General features: G+C 43.3%; 1 non-coding gene across 1 annotated transcript; it reads right to left on the bottom strand.

Moving 5' to 3' along the window:
* Positions 1–269: 269 nt before the first annotated feature.
* trnap-cgg (transfer RNA proline (anticodon CGG)) lies at positions 270–341 on the bottom strand. Its single transcript has one exon. It is a non-coding gene; the product is annotated as a tRNA-Pro (tRNA).
* Positions 342–16,303: the final 15,962 nt, after the last annotated feature.

Genomic DNA, 16,303 nt, shown 5'->3' with positions numbered 1-16,303 from the left:
TGGCTTAAAATGTCTACGTGCAGCCTCTACTTTCACTCCTGCCTTACAGCCCCTGTACTTCTTCCTCAGCTCTCCCTGGACCTTGTGCTGCATTCTGACTTTAGTCCTCAGTGCAAGACTTTCTCTTGAATAAACAATATCAGTTGTAGATTGCTTCTAGGAGTTTGAGCAGACTGCTGTTTACAGGGTCTAAGTTGGAATATGAACTTGTTTGGTTTAAAGATTATTGCTGTAAGACAGACATTCAATCTACTGAAGTTGAAAGAAGAGGGCTCATCCGGGAATTGAACCCGGGACCTCTCGCACCCGAAGCGAGAATCATACCCCTAGACCAACGAGCCACGTGTGACCTCTTTTTTTTCATGTTTCAGTCGGTGCAAGAACAACACAAAGCACATGTTTTTCTTAGTTTGACATTGGTAAAGATATGTACAAAGATTTCTGGTTCGGAATATATAGTGTTGCTCCTGAACAGGGACTTGAATCCTGGGCCCTCAGATTAAAAGTCTGAGTTCCTGCAAGATCCACCCACAGAGATCCTGAACACATAAAACTCAGATTCCCAACCAGAATAGTAGCAGAACTGAAGACACCACTTGGAGGAGTGTCTTCAAAAACCAATCCTTGAGTCCAATGTACCAACCAGCACACAGTAAGTGAAACAGGCATGTCCACGCTTCAACAATGAAAACACAGATTGGCCGTATGGGGATCGAGCTAATCGGTCGAGCCCTATTGATTAAATGACGTTATGATGTTATTCGGGAATTCTGCCTATCATTCCGGAATACTGATGTCTATACTGGAATGCTACCGCTTATTCTGGACTTCTGCATTTCATTCCAAAATTTGACTTTCATTATGGACTGCTTTTCATTCTGGAATGGTATCTTTCATTCCACAAATCTGCTTTTCATTCTGTTATGCTGACTTTTGTCCTGGAATGTTGCCTTCCATTTTGGAACGCACGCTTCCATGACATCACAGGCCACTGTCAGGTTAGGGGTTTAATCCCAGAATTTTGTCTACCATTCCAGAATCCTGCCTATCATTCTGGAGTGGGTGGATGGATGTCTATTCCAGGATGCTCTCATTCTAGATTTCTGCCTTTCATTTGGGAATGCTTTCTTCCATTCTGGGATGCTTTTCATTCCAGAATGATGTCCTGCTGACTTCTGTTCCACTATACAGAGTGTTATTCGGGAATTCTGCCTATCATTCCGGAATACTGATGTCTATTCTGGAATGCTGCCACTTATTCTGGATTTCTGCCTTTCATTCTGGAATTTTGAATTTCATTCTGAAATGCTTTTCATTCTGCAAGTCTGCTTGCCAGATCATCACAGGTAACTATGGAAACATTTAGTGCTATTGTTTGTGAGTTTTACCCAGACCACCCACTGAGGTCCTCCACCACATATAAACCATGTTTCCCACCAACAGGTAGAACTGATGAAGCTGCTTGGAGGAGCAGAGAAACGTCTTCAAGAAAACTCTACAAGTCCAGACGCCTTGCTTCAGTGGTCTCTATGAATATGACCTGGATGACATGTAAACATACAGTGTGCTCTTTGTAATCTGTATTCTGGCTCTAAAACAAGTGCCCCTTGTGAACTGATATGGGACCAGGTCTGAGAGTGACCAATCTAAAGAAGGATAAGCACCCTCTCCCCGTCCCCCACACCCCTTGGTCCCGCCCCCAAACAGTCAAAGTGTTTTTCTCTGCGCGAGCATAGCTTCACCTCACGAGCAGAGTGAGAGAGAGCAAGAGCGCAGGTGGAGTCCTGCTCTCTGTTGATCATATTGCGTGCGAAAGAGTGTGATTGCACACGCGAAGTTAATATCTACGCTTGCGAGTGTGCAACAGCGCCCCCTGGAGTTATGACTTAAATGTAATGCCATACTGACTCGCCTTTTGTCATCGGCCATGACCGGTAAGGCAAGCTTTCCATGAATGTATTTATAGCCTTTGCTCTGTTGTAAACACTGTAAAAGGTTTATGTGTACAGAGCAGAGGTGAAATAATAAATAGGCCTACACAGATAAATTGGTAAGTGTTTAGCTGTTTGTTACCTTTTTATCTGAATTTAGATGAGTATAATAATATCATGCTCATTTCAAAGCAATGTATACACTGATTTTCCTAGTGTTTATTTTGGATTATATTTATATTTTTTATTTATGTTACGTTTTGCTTATTAGTTGTGATTTTTCTTTCGTAAACCAAGCATTCACATTGATGTAAGGAAAATGAGAATTTTCCTGAAGCGTTCGCTGAATGTCCAGCAAGCCCTTGAATTATTTTTTAGAGAGGAAGATGAAGAGGGTGAGCCCACTTGTATGTAGCAAAGAACAAAGCAGCACGGAAGAAGTACAAATGGGCTGATGTTGAAGTTGAGGAGCTCTACAAGTTTTTTGGGCTGCTTTTATACACATCACTGGTGTCACTGCCAAATATCCAAGATTACTGGAGGGAGAATACAGTCACGTCAGTGCCGATACCAGCTACTGTGATGCCTAGGGACAGATTCAGGGCTCTGGTTTTAATTAAAAAATGAATTAAGAAACCTTACTAGTCCCACAATGGGGAAATTGCTCAAGGCAGCCTGGCAAAGAGTGCCATACGCCAGTGAGTACACTGGAGGCTATGCAGGTAAAGTGTCTTGCCCAAGGACACACAACAGTGACCAGGGAGGAGTTGGGATCAAACCACCAACCTTACGGTTATTGGACAACCCTGCTATACCACTGAGCCACTGCTGCCCACGTTTGGAACATCCACCCCAGTGAACCCAGAGGAACCAAAAAAAAATGACAAGAAGAAGGAAACACCAGCATATGACAAGTTGCTCAGAATCAAGCCTCTCATGGATCATTATCACCCAAGGAAAGAACTGGCTGTTGATGAGAGAATGGTGGCCACCAAGGCAAAAACTGGCATGACCCAGTATATGATGTTTCTTCCAGAGGTACAAGTTTTAATCACGGTGTTCCACAGGGTTCTGTGCTCGGACCGCTCTTGTTCACCCTCTACATGCTCCCTCTAGGAAACATAGTCCAGAAGCACGGCATAAACTTTTATTGTTATGCTGATGATACCCAGCTGTATTTATCCATGAAGCCTGAAGAAACGGAGCCGCTTGTCAGACTACAGGTGTGTCTAAAGGACATAAAGGACCGGATGTTAGTCAATTCGTAGTAGCACTCGGCCTCGTGATTGGCTGTAGGAGGAGGTGGCTTGCTCGACACACGGGCGGCCGGAGGCGCCAACCGGACTTAAAAAACTGGGAAATATGGTCTTCTTTTTTTTTTTTTAAACAAAGATCTACAGCTGGGGTCTCAAACTCAACTTACCCGGGGTGGGGGGGGGGGGGCGCTGGGGGTCGAGGCTGGGTGAGGCTCAAGTATTCCACAAAAAAAGCATTCAAATATTCCAAAAAACAAAATACAACTGGTCCGATCTTCTCAATCTTCCAGGTCAGAATAGGGATGCAAATTATCGAGGAATTCATTCATCGTAAATTGATATGCAGCGATTTTCCCTCAGTTTCACTAAGATTAAAATCTAAACATTGTTTACTAAATAAAAACTGCTGTCATATTCCTTAATGAGTGGTTTGCTGTACCATTGGGGTCCTAAAGGACCGGTGACACCTATGTCACCGTGGGTCCTTAAGGAAACAGGCTGGTTTGTTTGTATGTGATTTTGTGTTTAAAGACGCAGAGCTAGCTAAGTTTAAAAATCTACTTGCTAAATGTAAGATTTGACCAGTCAAGGATTCTAATGACTACATAACACATCCTTTATTACATAAACGTGTTGTAAACACATGTATTGAACAAATGCACTTCAGATAAAAAATCAAATCAGATAAAAATCATTGTGACATATATGTCACATCGGCCCTTTAGCCAAAAAAATCGGTGAAAAAATGATGTGACATTATGATGAAACTCTCGAGGGTTAAAAGTCACTCCTTCTACTTCTCTACGTAAGATTAAAAGCTAAACATTGTTACTAAATAAAAACTGCATGTCATATTCCTTAATGAGTGATTTGCTGTACCATTGGGGATACAGTACAGACAATGACATTTATGTATGCTAGATAAGTATGCTTTTGTTTTCCGATGAAATGACAGGTGTGTTAAACTTTGCCAGGGCTGGTTAGCTCAGTTAGTTAGAATGTGGTGCTAATAACACCAAGGTTCAATCCCCGTACGGGCCATACAGAGAGTTATGCTGAGAAACAGTGTGACTTTAGTACAAACACACCCTACTCACACTGGAAGGGTGTGGCAGAGACAGTGCAGGACAGTGAGAAGCATTCCATTACCATTAGCTTTTGGAAGAGACCAAAGGGAAAGGGGATCATCAGCAACATGTTGAATTTGTGGATCGGCGTTCTCAACAATGAACAATGACAGCACACAGCACAGGGCAGATCCAGCTTTGTGTTGTGTATCCTCCTCCTCACCATGTCATTTGAAAAAGGTACAACTTTCAGTTTATTAGCTGCCTCTGTGCCAAGCAAAAGCTCACACCAGTCACATCTCTGTCCACCTGTACAGTCACAAAACCGGGGGCAGCGACGCTGTTTTCCGAGATGTCTGAGTGCAGTCCTTTTTCTAGCTCTCAGGACGGGAGCTGCTGCAACAGGTATCCTCCCTGAAGGACGGTGCCACAGGAAGTTAAAAGGCACTTTGACTCTGGTGGGACCCAAACCCACAACCTTTGAATCACTTCTCCTGTGTTTAACTAGAAGTCCAATGCACTATCCATTGTGCCACAGAGCCACAAAGCTGTGAATTTTTTTGTCCTACAGTGGAGATGAAACAAAACTACAGGAATGAGGTGCACCTTCTGGCCGAGTGGTGCAGAGACCACAACCTCTCCCTGAATGTGGAGAAGACAAAGGAGATGGTTGTGGACTACAGGAGAGCACACAGTCGGCACACCCTCTGACCATCGACGGTGCTGCTGTGGAGCAGGTGAGCAGCACCAAGTTCCTGGGTGTGCACATCACTGAGGACCTCTCCTGGACTAACAACACTGCATCACTGACCAAGAAGGCACAGCAGCGCCTCTACTTCCTCCGCAAGCTCAAAAGAGCCAGAGCCCCTCCCTCCATCCTGTGCACCTTCTACAGAGGGGCTGTTGAGAGCATCCTGTCCAGCTGCATCACTGTGTGGTACGGAGCCTGCACCGCCACCTGCAGGAAGACGCTTCATCGCATAGTGAGAGCAGCTGAGAGGATCATCGGCGTCCCTCTGCCCTCCCTCCAAGACCTCTACGACAGCTGTCTCATCCGAAAGGCCCTCCGCATCACAGGAGACCCCACCCACCCTTCACACCGCTTCTTCAGTCTGCTGCCATCAGGAAAGAGACTGCGCAGCCTCCGGGCCAGGACCAGCAGACTGAGGGACAGCTTCATCCACCAGGCTGTCAGGAAGCTGAGCTCTCTCCCTGCTGTGCCCCACTCTCTCCCCCTTTCCTCTACAAAAAAACCCTGACCCTGACACCCAAGCCCTCCCCAAGATAGGAACTCTTTGTACCGGCCACTTTACCAAAAAGGAACTCTGTGCACCAGCCACTTTACCCTGTGCATTCTCTTGCACCCTAGTCATATCATACCAGTCTCATATAAGCTGCTATAACTTAAACCATTCCTGGACTGTTTACATTCTGCCAACTGCACTGTCTTGCACTATACATCTTTGGCACACTCACTGCATTGTGCCTTCATTTTGTGCCTTGTATTTTGTGTGTGCCTTTTTACACTTTATATTTATCTTAAGTTTTTAGTTATATGTTATATGTTGCGGAGTGAAGAGTAACGCAATTTTCGATTCTCTGTATGTCATGCACATATAGCAGATTTGACAATAAAGCTGACTTTGACTTTTGACTTTGATTGCATGGAATGATCAAAGGCAGAGTGGGTGATGTCATCACTCAGAGTGGAGGGAGGCTAAGAAGATGCCTAAAAAATCTCTCTAACCTGTACTCAGGCCTACACCGTCCATCTAACTCGGATAATTTGTATATCGGCTCGAAGGAACACTCGTTAGCTTTCTGATGGTGTCACTCTTAAAACTGAACACCAAACCGTTTTGCCTGTAGATCCAGTTATTTGGGAAGAGTGCCGGTCATTCTTCCATTAAGACATCATGTAAAACCAAAAACAGAGAAGCAGAGCAGCCATATTGTGTAACTCCCCACCATCTCCACATCTTTGACATCATACACATAAACATTATACTGTGTGTAGAGCAACTTCTTGTGATTCTGACGGTGTTCTTATTTTTGGTATGAAGGCTTCGGTTTGGACAAAAAGAGAAGTTCTGAGGGTGCAACCCCCATTAAAATACATGGGATCTGCCCTGACAGGAGTGAAAGGAGAATCACACAGGTGTCTTAATTAGGGTACTCATTACTCATACTCAAAATAGCTTTGTTTCTATGGTGACCCCACAGGCTGCAACAAAACACCACTACAGGTGCTGGTCATATAATTAGAATATCATTAGAAGGTTGATTTATTTCAGTAATTCCATTCAAAAAGTGAAAGCTGTATAATGCAAACATTCATTCCACACAGACTGAAATATTTCAAGTGTTTATTTCTTTTAGTTTTGATGGTTATAACTGACAACCAATGAAAACCCACATTCAGTAGGTCAGGAAATGAGAATATGTGAAAAGGTTCAACATTGAAGACACCTGGAGCCACTCTAACCAGATAACGAACTCAAAACACCTGCAAAGGCCTTTAAATGGTCTCAGTCTAGTTCGGTAGGCTGCACAACCACAGGAAGACTGCTGACTTGACAGTTGCCAAAAGGACGACCATTGACACCTTGCACAAGGAGGGCAAGACACAAAGAGGCTGGCTGTTCACAGAGCTCTGTCCAAGCACATTAACAGAGAGGGAAGGGGAGTACAAGCAAGAGGGAGTACAAAGTGTTCTGCCCAAACAGGGACTTGAACCCTGGACCCTCAGATTAAAAGTCTGATGCTTCCAATACTTCACTAGTACACTTCATGTAGTGCAGTGAGTCCTGATTGACTTGCGATTGACCCTTTGTACAAGGGGGATTAGCTCAAATGGTAGAGCGCTCGCTTAGCATGTGAGAGGTAGCGGGATCCTCCAGCCTGCATTTTAAGAGGGAGGGTGTAGCTGGATGGATGAGGATGGATGGATAATGTAGTGGAGCAGCAGATCAAGTCCCAGAGGTTACAGCATCATTTATTAGCTGAGTTTCCCCTCAGGGAAGCTGCTGTTTACAAGCTGTTTACAGAGAGAAGCAAGAAAACAACAGTCAGCATCATTGTCCATAAAAACACATGACAATAACATGTGAGACAGAGAGTTTATGATCAGTGCTCCCCCTGCTGGTTAGGACATATGATGACATTTTTAAATGGACATTCTTCCAAGCAGCCAGCTTTTGCTTTGATGACAGCTTTGCACACTCTTTGCATTCTCTCAATCTGAACTGAACCACCAATGCTGACATCTAGTGGTGGAATCGCAGGCTGCAGCTTCCTCATTCCAAAATCAATCCCTCCTCCACATAAAGTCAGAAGTTCTAAATGTGAGTCATTAAATGAGAGGTTCCAGCAGAAACGTCCAAACATCTGAAGAGAAGCTGAGAAGCCTGAGATACAGGGGCTGCAAGCTGAGCTTCAACTGTTCCTGTTTAGACAATAAGAACAGATCATCACTGTCTTTTAAAATGTTCTGATCAAATCACATTAGTTTGTATATTATATTACACACAGAGCTGTTGTTTCAGTCACATTCAGTTATGTGTACAGTGGGTGCAGGAAGTATTCAGACCCCCTTAAATGTTTCACTTTGTTATATTGCAGCCATTTGCTAAAATCATTGAAGTTCATTTTTCCTCATTAATGTCCACACAGCTCCCCATACTGACAGAAACACACAGAGCTGTTGACGTGTTTGCAGATGTATTAAAAAGACAAAGTGAAATATGACATGGTCCTAAGTATCAGAGCCTTTGCTGTGACTCTCATATATTGAACTCAGGTGCGTCCATTTCTTCTGATCATCCTTCAGATGGTTCTACACCTTCATCTGAGTCCAGCTGTCTTTGATGATACTGATTGGACTTGATGAGGACACACACACCTGTCTGTATAAGACCTTACAGCTCACAGTGCAGGTCACATACTGGGTGATGACGTCCTCCTGCAGGTGTTACTGTGGAACAACTGCTCTGGATTGGGATGAGTCTGAATAGAACTTTGTTAGCTTTGTAAAGCTGTGTGGTAGTTAGAGAGGAACTGAAAAGTGTCAACAACAAGGAATACAGTTAAACATCAGGGCTCGTCCGGGAGAGCTGCTGCAATAGAAGACATTTCCCAGTTTGGGATAAATAAAGTATTTGTTCTGTTCTGTTCTGTTCGTCTTGTGTCTTGTGAGCTTTAGATTATATTATTTCTTGGGCTCTATGCTCTAAGTGTCTTAAAAATATGTGATTTCCTTTATTTACAGTGGTGCATGTCATGTGACTTTACTTATGCAACATGTATGATAATGTTCTGTCTCCTCTCATTTCCAGACGTGCAGCCAAAAACATGTGCAGTGATGATATGTGACGGTATCATCATGGTCTCAGAGAGAAGAGCTGAGTGTGTCTGTTCTGATCTTTGTTGTGTCTCTTCTCCTCTGTAGTTTCCTGCTTGTTGCTCCTTCACACGCCCTCTGCTGGTGAGCTGCGTCATTACACACAACCTCTGCTGCTATCAGACTGTATAATAACCACTTCTGATAGGTGCAATATTCACACACCACAGTGTACAACACATTATTTATTTATATTTGGATGGGACAATATCTGTTCTGAACTTGTAATCAGAGGTATGTAATGAAAACATTCAGTAACTGTGGCAAGAACCCTTTTTGTCCCTTTTTCCTGCAGCAGGCGGTATAGCCAACAGAAAGCTCTGACTCCACACACTTGACATTGTTCTTAATCACATTGTCCTGCCTGTATGCTGTCCAAACAGATGTGAATGGATCCTCAATCCGGTCCAATACTGCCAACGCTTCCTTTTCAAGTTCACTTCCCTGATGTTGAAATACAGTTTGTAGCTGACTCCTCAGACTAGTCACCAACAGAGCTTGATATTGCTGCATTGCTGCCAAGACATCATTCACACCTCTGCAGAACAGACAAGAAATAAGAGCAAATTAAATACAAGCAGTCCATGTTTTTAATTTATTAGCATGCAATCTCTATTACAAAGTGTATTATATTAACATCCACACAATGATGCTATTTAACTCATTATTAAGGCATTCAAAGTACATTCAAATCCTAATTAGATAGCAGAGAGCAAATACAAGGAATTATTAAACATCACATCTCATAGAGAAATATGCTGCAGCTCATTGACTAATAGGGTCACTGTAAATGTATTTTTTATTTTCAATATATATACACAATATTTGAAACACAATGTTTTCAATTGCAGGCATCAGCCCAGATGTGCACCATTCAGTGAGAGTTAGGCTTGTCCTTGACATGCAGATAATCAACAGAGCCACAAATCAAAACAGATGTAATAATGTTGTATGTAGACAGACCTGTGAAAGATGGTGCTTTCTCTTGCAGTCACATAACAGCAGTAGCTTGTCTGGTCAGACGGTTACACCTGATGTCCTCCTTAAAAAGAAAATCACTGTTCCTCCACACAAAACATGATGCTGTTATTAAACTGGACAGGACTCACCTCTGACTGACTTGATGCAGAGAGTCTACAGTCTATCGCCATCTACTGGAGCTTTTTAGTATTTATTTTACCTTGTGCTTCATCAACTTCTACCATTGTGCACAGTATAAAATCAATATTTTTAATGTTTATTAAAGATGTTTATTGAGTTAATGACATGCTGGAGGAAGTCATCAACCGAATCTGAAAGTAAGCTCAAGTTGTGACATTTCGCTCCACAGGCTACTGTAACGATGGAAGGTGGCAAGATCTCTATACAGTTTCCTCAATACCATTTCACAGCAGAGCTCACAGAAGATAAACTAATAATGGTAAGAGAAGGGATCACATGGGTTAAAGCAGTGGAACTGTAAACTTCTTCAAAAAGACTCATCCTCTCACTGTGGACACACGTTTGTTCAATTTTAACCCCCGATCATCCTCACTTCTCTTTTCTATGCAGTATTGTGTAACACCGGGAGAAAAGGGCGTGACGTTAGATTTTCAATAAAAAGAAACTCCAGTGCTGTGCAAAAACTAATAATGCAATAAAGTCAAAATTTTTACTGATGTTTGACATGACCAAGACTGTAATAAAGGTTAAAAAGAATCCAGTCCACATTCACCTTTTCTATTAAAAATGAGCCATTTTGTGTTTTTTTGTTTTTTCAATTTTCAGCACCACCCCTTATAAAATTGGTGATTAAAGGGTTAAAATCCTGGGGGAAAATTATTTTTTCACTACTGTTGATTAGAACTGAAGTTAATTAAAAGGTCTATGCAAAAAAATTTCAAAAAAATATTTATCTAATATATTTTTAAAACCGTTAAAGTTAGGGGACGTTTTTGTCCCCGAACAACACATTAGGGTAGTGTTTGCGAACAGTCCATGAGGGTTAAACATGAAACTAATTATTTAAATATACTAACGAAACTGAGTAAATGTAAGTAGAAAAGTATATCTGTGGATGCTCTCATTCATCAGGTCAGAGTCATTTCCAAGAGTTTAAATCGAGGCAGCTGGACTCCAGGACTGTTTTTGAAGATGTTTCCCACTCCCCCGAGTGGCTTCTTCAGTTCTGCTACTGCTCTGGTTGGAATCTGAGTTTTATGTGTTCAGGACCTCTGTGGGTGGATCTTGCAGGAGCTACCATGACTAAGATCACTGTAGTTGGTTAATGGTCAGTTAACAACCAGAAACTGTGTCTGGGCCATGTGCAGGACTAGTTGACGGCCCATCGTTAGAGATTGAATGTGAGTGAAGTCTGCTAGGAAGGGATGAAGGGACAGAGCTGTGAACAGGTGAGAGCTGATGCAGCATCACTTATTACCTGAGTTTCCCCTCAGGGAAGCTGCTGTTTACAAGCTGTTTAAAGAGAGAAGCAAGAAACCAACAGCCAACAGAGTGAAGGAGCTCCATCCGTCTGATGCACATGCAAGGTAACCTCACCTTCTTGTTCTGGTGTCTCAAGGTGTTGGTTCAGGTATGTCAGCGCTGAAGTTACAACATAATAACTAAAGTCAATGCAATTATCTTTACTTGAAACAACGTAAAAAATGGGATTATGTGACTTAAAAGCGGACTATTATACAACAAGCCAAATGTGTTGTATTTACTTCATTTTGAAATAAAAAATCTAAATAATTAATAATGGGTAGCAGGGTAGTAGGCTGCGTCATCCAGAGGATTCCAATTCCCTGAATGGGAAACAGCTGGTTTGGGACTTCCACATGCTTTCCTAATGGAACACATGATGTGTTTGTGTAACACTGGAGATGTTAGCTGTACATGTGCAGAACAAAGACATGACCCACAGCAGACCATCATGTTTAAGGAGCAGCAGGACGTCCTCTTCTTAGTAACATTTAGGTGAATGGGACGGCACATTTGATGTTTGACTTCATCTATGAACACATGTCTGCAGCATGTTTACTGCATTTGAACTGTTACTAATGTCATGATGCCAGCTGTGTCAGCTTTGTTTCCCTTTAAGTCCTCCATCTTCCTGCTTCATGTACTTTGTTGTTTTGTTTGATATCCTTTTATTGTGAAAGGACTCTTTCCTTCCTCTTGTGTTTCCCTCCTTGTTGCTCAGCTCCGCCATGATTGTTGTCACCTGTGTCTTGTTAACTCTTGTGTGTCCAGGTCTTGTGCTGTCCTTTGTCTCTGTCACTTTCAGAGCTTTCTATGTTTGCACCTGTTGTTTCCTGTTCCTTCAGTGTCTTCAGCATGCAGTCTGTCCAGGTTTGGGTCCCTTGACCTTTTCTTTAATACTTTGGTAGTTTATAATTTCACCTGCTGTTTCTGTCACTTCTTTCATTATGAGTTAAGACTCCAATAAGTTCCATTAAGCTCACAGTGATGTATCCAGACTTCATAGTAAAGCCTTTCTTCTTCATGCCTCCTCCCACCTTACCCATTAAGCACATGTGTTTATTACCAGCAGCAACATGATTGTAGTAAAAAGCTCACTGAACACTGTGCTCAGGGCTCTTGGTAGTTTCTGCTTCTACTCCTGTGCTCCTCCAGACACTCCCAGTCCTCCTCTCTGACTGAGCTCACCTGCTTCCACTCCATGTTGATCGGCTGCCCTGATTGTTCTCACCTGTGTCCTTGTGTATATAATCCCCGAGTTTCTCCTGGTCCTTGGTCAGTGTGTCTGTTCCACTCTGTGTGTCCTCTTTGTTCCGGTCTCACTCTGTGTGTCCTCTTTGTTCCGGTCTCACTCTGTGTGTCCTCTTTGTTCCTGTCTCACTCTGTGCGTCCTCTTTGTTCCTGTCTCACTCTGTGTGTCCTCTTTGTTCCGGTCTCACTCTGTGTCTGCAGTTGTTCTCCTGGATTCACAGTTTTTTTTCCATGTTATTTCTTTTGTTATTTGAGTTTCTCTTTTTGGGTGTAAGTTTATGAACTCACCTTTAAGTCTCCAATAAAACCAGTTTATTTCACAGACATTTTTTTAAAGTAACAATTGTTTTATTTGAAACCTCGGCTCTGAAGGTGTTCATATAGATGCATAAAGGCCTGTTCAACAGCAGCCACTTCCAGTACTGAACCACTTTTCTCCACTTGGCCACACCGGCTGAGAAACCATTGGCTCCATCTAGTGGGCCAAGTTGAAACTGCTATGTATTCAGATTGTTCAGCTTGATCTTGTGCGAGTGCATGTGCTTCATTTTTAACATGTGCTCAGTTATCTTGTTTTATTGGTTATATCTTGGAGCTGGAAGGTCAGGTCTTTTTTGTCATAATTATTTATAATAATTCAGCTCTCAAGCAGGACACATCATTCCCTTCCCCCCAAAGCACCTCCTAGTCACCCCCCTGGTCATTATTGTTCCCAGTTCATTGAACATATATTGTCCAAGCTGCTGATTGCAGCTTTAGTGTGACTGGTTTTCCAGAAAAGGTGAGCTTGATGCCTTAATAAACTTGACCCCTCCATCTCCTGAGGGTTCATTAAATGATGACATTGCACCACCAATAAACAGCTCCACACCTCCAGAACCTTCGTTCTCTTCACATGCCTCCAGCACTCTCCCTGCCATAAGCAGCATTTCCCCTCTGGGATTATTAAAGTATTTCTAAAGGCAGAATCAGGAATCTGTCAATAAACTGAAAGAACAACTGAATACAGTTACTGAAAAATCTGTTAACACTTTTTGACCCAGAGCACCCAAAAAACAAGCACTCTTCAAGACCTTCACAGAGCATATAATGGCAACAGTGATGAAATGCACAGGATGTCTGACCGGCAGCTCATCAGATACATTGTATGAATGCATATGAATTGTATGAATGCATATGAATTGTATGAATGCGTATGAATTGTATGAATGCGTATGAATTGTATGAATGCGTATGAATGGATCGGCGGTGGTCGGAGAGGCCGTAGGCGCACCTTGGCAGCCACGTCTCCGTCAGTCCCCCTGGGGAGCTGTGGCTACCACTGGTAGCTTACCACTGCCACTGTGTGAATGTGGTGTGAAAGAATAATGCATCTCAATGTAAGCGCTTTGAGGGCCTGCCCAACAGAGCAGAAAAGCGCAATATAAGACCAATGCATTATTATTAAACCATGCTACATCACTGATCACAACACCTGTGCATGCCATCAACATGGAAACATGAGGCTTTAGACTACAACTGTTTCAAAGAGAGGATTATTCACAACAGCAAGTCTTCCAACACTACTATCATCAACATGCTGCAGCACAGAAAATGACTAGTGCATGAGACGACAATGCACAAAATGCTGTTTTGAAGAAGTTAGGATCAGCGCACATAATCCAGCATGGGATGGTTAAAGACAAATAAGAACTGGGTGAAAAAAAGAAACGTGGACCAGTGGGGGAGCTGATAGAAGTGTTCCAGAAAGATCTGGAGGAGCTGGCTGCGCCATTATAATAGGATTCACCTGGTTAGTTTAGAAATCTCAAAGAGAACTTGCAGAACGAGATGGTGCTTCATATTGATTTCAGTGAAAATCATGCTTGCAAGCTAAACACCGAAATCCTAGCCTATCATACTGGTGGGTCCCCGTGCTATGCAACAGTACCACAGTCTCTGAGACATGACATGTGGACATGCCGATCATGGACGGAGCAACCAGGAGATTGACACACTCCACATCCTCAGTGATGGTTCTGCAGGCATACGAACTGCTTCCTTCTCAGCACTGTTCCACACCTTGGGTTTCAAGACTGTTCTGTCTGTAGCTCCCTGTACTGTAAGGCCCTCTGGAACAGGTCCAACATAATGCTGCAGTCTGAATGCTTTACAGGGCATTTGAATGGAACTCTGTTTTTCAACTTCTGATAACAGTCTTATCTGTGCGAGAGGAAGATCTGGCGATCTCACAAAACTCTGGCTGCCATGATATCCATTGTGTGCTCTAGCAGGAGTATCACATAATGCAGGAAGCGCAGCATGCACATGGTCCTAAGGAGCACATGCTCCTAGTGTGGACATGACGCCAAACCCTCTGGCATATTCAATTCAATTCAGTTCAATTCAGTTTTATTTATAAGCGCATTTTACAATCAGAAATTGTCTCAAAGCGCTTCACAGAAACTCAGAGTGTGAGACCCAGAACCTGAACCCCCCTAAGAGCACTGTGGCAAGAAAACTCCCTTTAAGAGGAAGAAACCTTGAGCAGGACCCGTCAACTTAAGGGGGAACCAGTCCTGCTGCTAGTCGGCCGGGTAGAGGAGGGGAAGAAGAGGGAGACAGGACAGAGAGGATGAAGGAGAGAGAGGAGAAGAAGAGGGAGAAAAGACAGAGAGGATGAAGGAGAGAGAGAGGAGAAGAAGAGGGAGACAGGACAAAGAGGATGAAGGAGAGAGAGAGGAGAAGAAGAGGGAGACAGGACAGAGAGGATGAAGGAGAGAGAGAGGAGAAGAAGAGGGAGACAGGACAAAGAGGATGAAGGAGAGAGAGAGAGAGAAGAAGAGGGAGACAGTACAGAGAGGATGAAGGAGAGAGAGAGAGGAGAAGAGGGAGACAGGACAAAGAGGATGAAGGAGAGAGAGAGAGGAGAAGAGGGAGACAGGACAGAGAGGATGAAGGAGAGAGAGAGAGGAGAAGAGAGACAGGACAGAGAGGATGAAGGAGAGAGAGAGAGGAGAAGAGGGAGACAGGACAGAGAGGATGAAGGAGAGAGAGAGAGGAGAAGAGGGAGACAGGACAGAGAGGATGAAGGAGAGAGAGAGGAGAAGAAGAGGGAGACAGGACAGAGAGGATGAAGGAGAGAGAGAGAGGAGCAAACATGACAGCAAGATGAAACAGTGATTATATTATAATGGATATCTATATATATCGTCAGTCCATAAGTAGTAATAGTAATTTGATAGCAAGGATGAGCAGCAGGGGCTGATGAAGTCAATGAGCACAGGAGAGATCAGGGGCAGGACTGCAGGTCAGCATGCAGGTCTGGAGACCCGCAAAGAGAGAGAGAGAGCGAGGCACAGAACTACGAGGAAGACAGTAAACACAGATTATGAGACGATATTACCCAGTATGATCCAGACTAAGGAGAGAAAAGGAGAGGTTAGAGGGTGAGAGGGAAACTGCTCAGTGGATCATGTTTGTGCCCCCGACAACGTAGGCCTAGAGCAGCATAGCTGTGCTACACACTAGGTCTAAGGCTAACTGTACGCCTTACTAAACAGAAAAGTTTTAAGTCTAGTCTTAAAGGTGGAGGCAGTGTCTGCCTCTCGGACCCAGATTGGTAACTGGTTCCATGATAGTGGTGCCTGATAGCTGAAAGCTCGTCCTCCCATTCTGTTTTTATGAATCCTAGGAACTACTAGTAAACCTGCACTCAGAGATCTGAGTGTCCTATTAGGAACATATGGTACAATCAGGTCCTGCAGATACAATGGAGCAAGTCCATGAAGAGCCTTGTAGGTTAGAACAGTGGTCCCCAACCACCAGGCTGGGGACCGGTACTGGTCCGTGGGTCACTTGGTACCGGGCCGCACAAAAAGACTGAGCAAAAATATATGATTCATTATCTGAGTCTGAAAGCTGTTTCGTTTTAAAAATCGATCAGATTCATCCGCC

The sequence above is a fragment of the Parambassis ranga genome, unplaced genomic scaffold (assembly GCF_900634625.1).
Source record: "Parambassis ranga unplaced genomic scaffold, fParRan2.1 scaffold_22_arrow_ctg1, whole genome shotgun sequence".
Taxonomy (NCBI): domain Eukaryota; kingdom Metazoa; phylum Chordata; class Actinopteri; family Ambassidae; genus Parambassis; species Parambassis ranga.
This window is presented reverse-complemented; position numbering and strand designations above follow the sequence as displayed.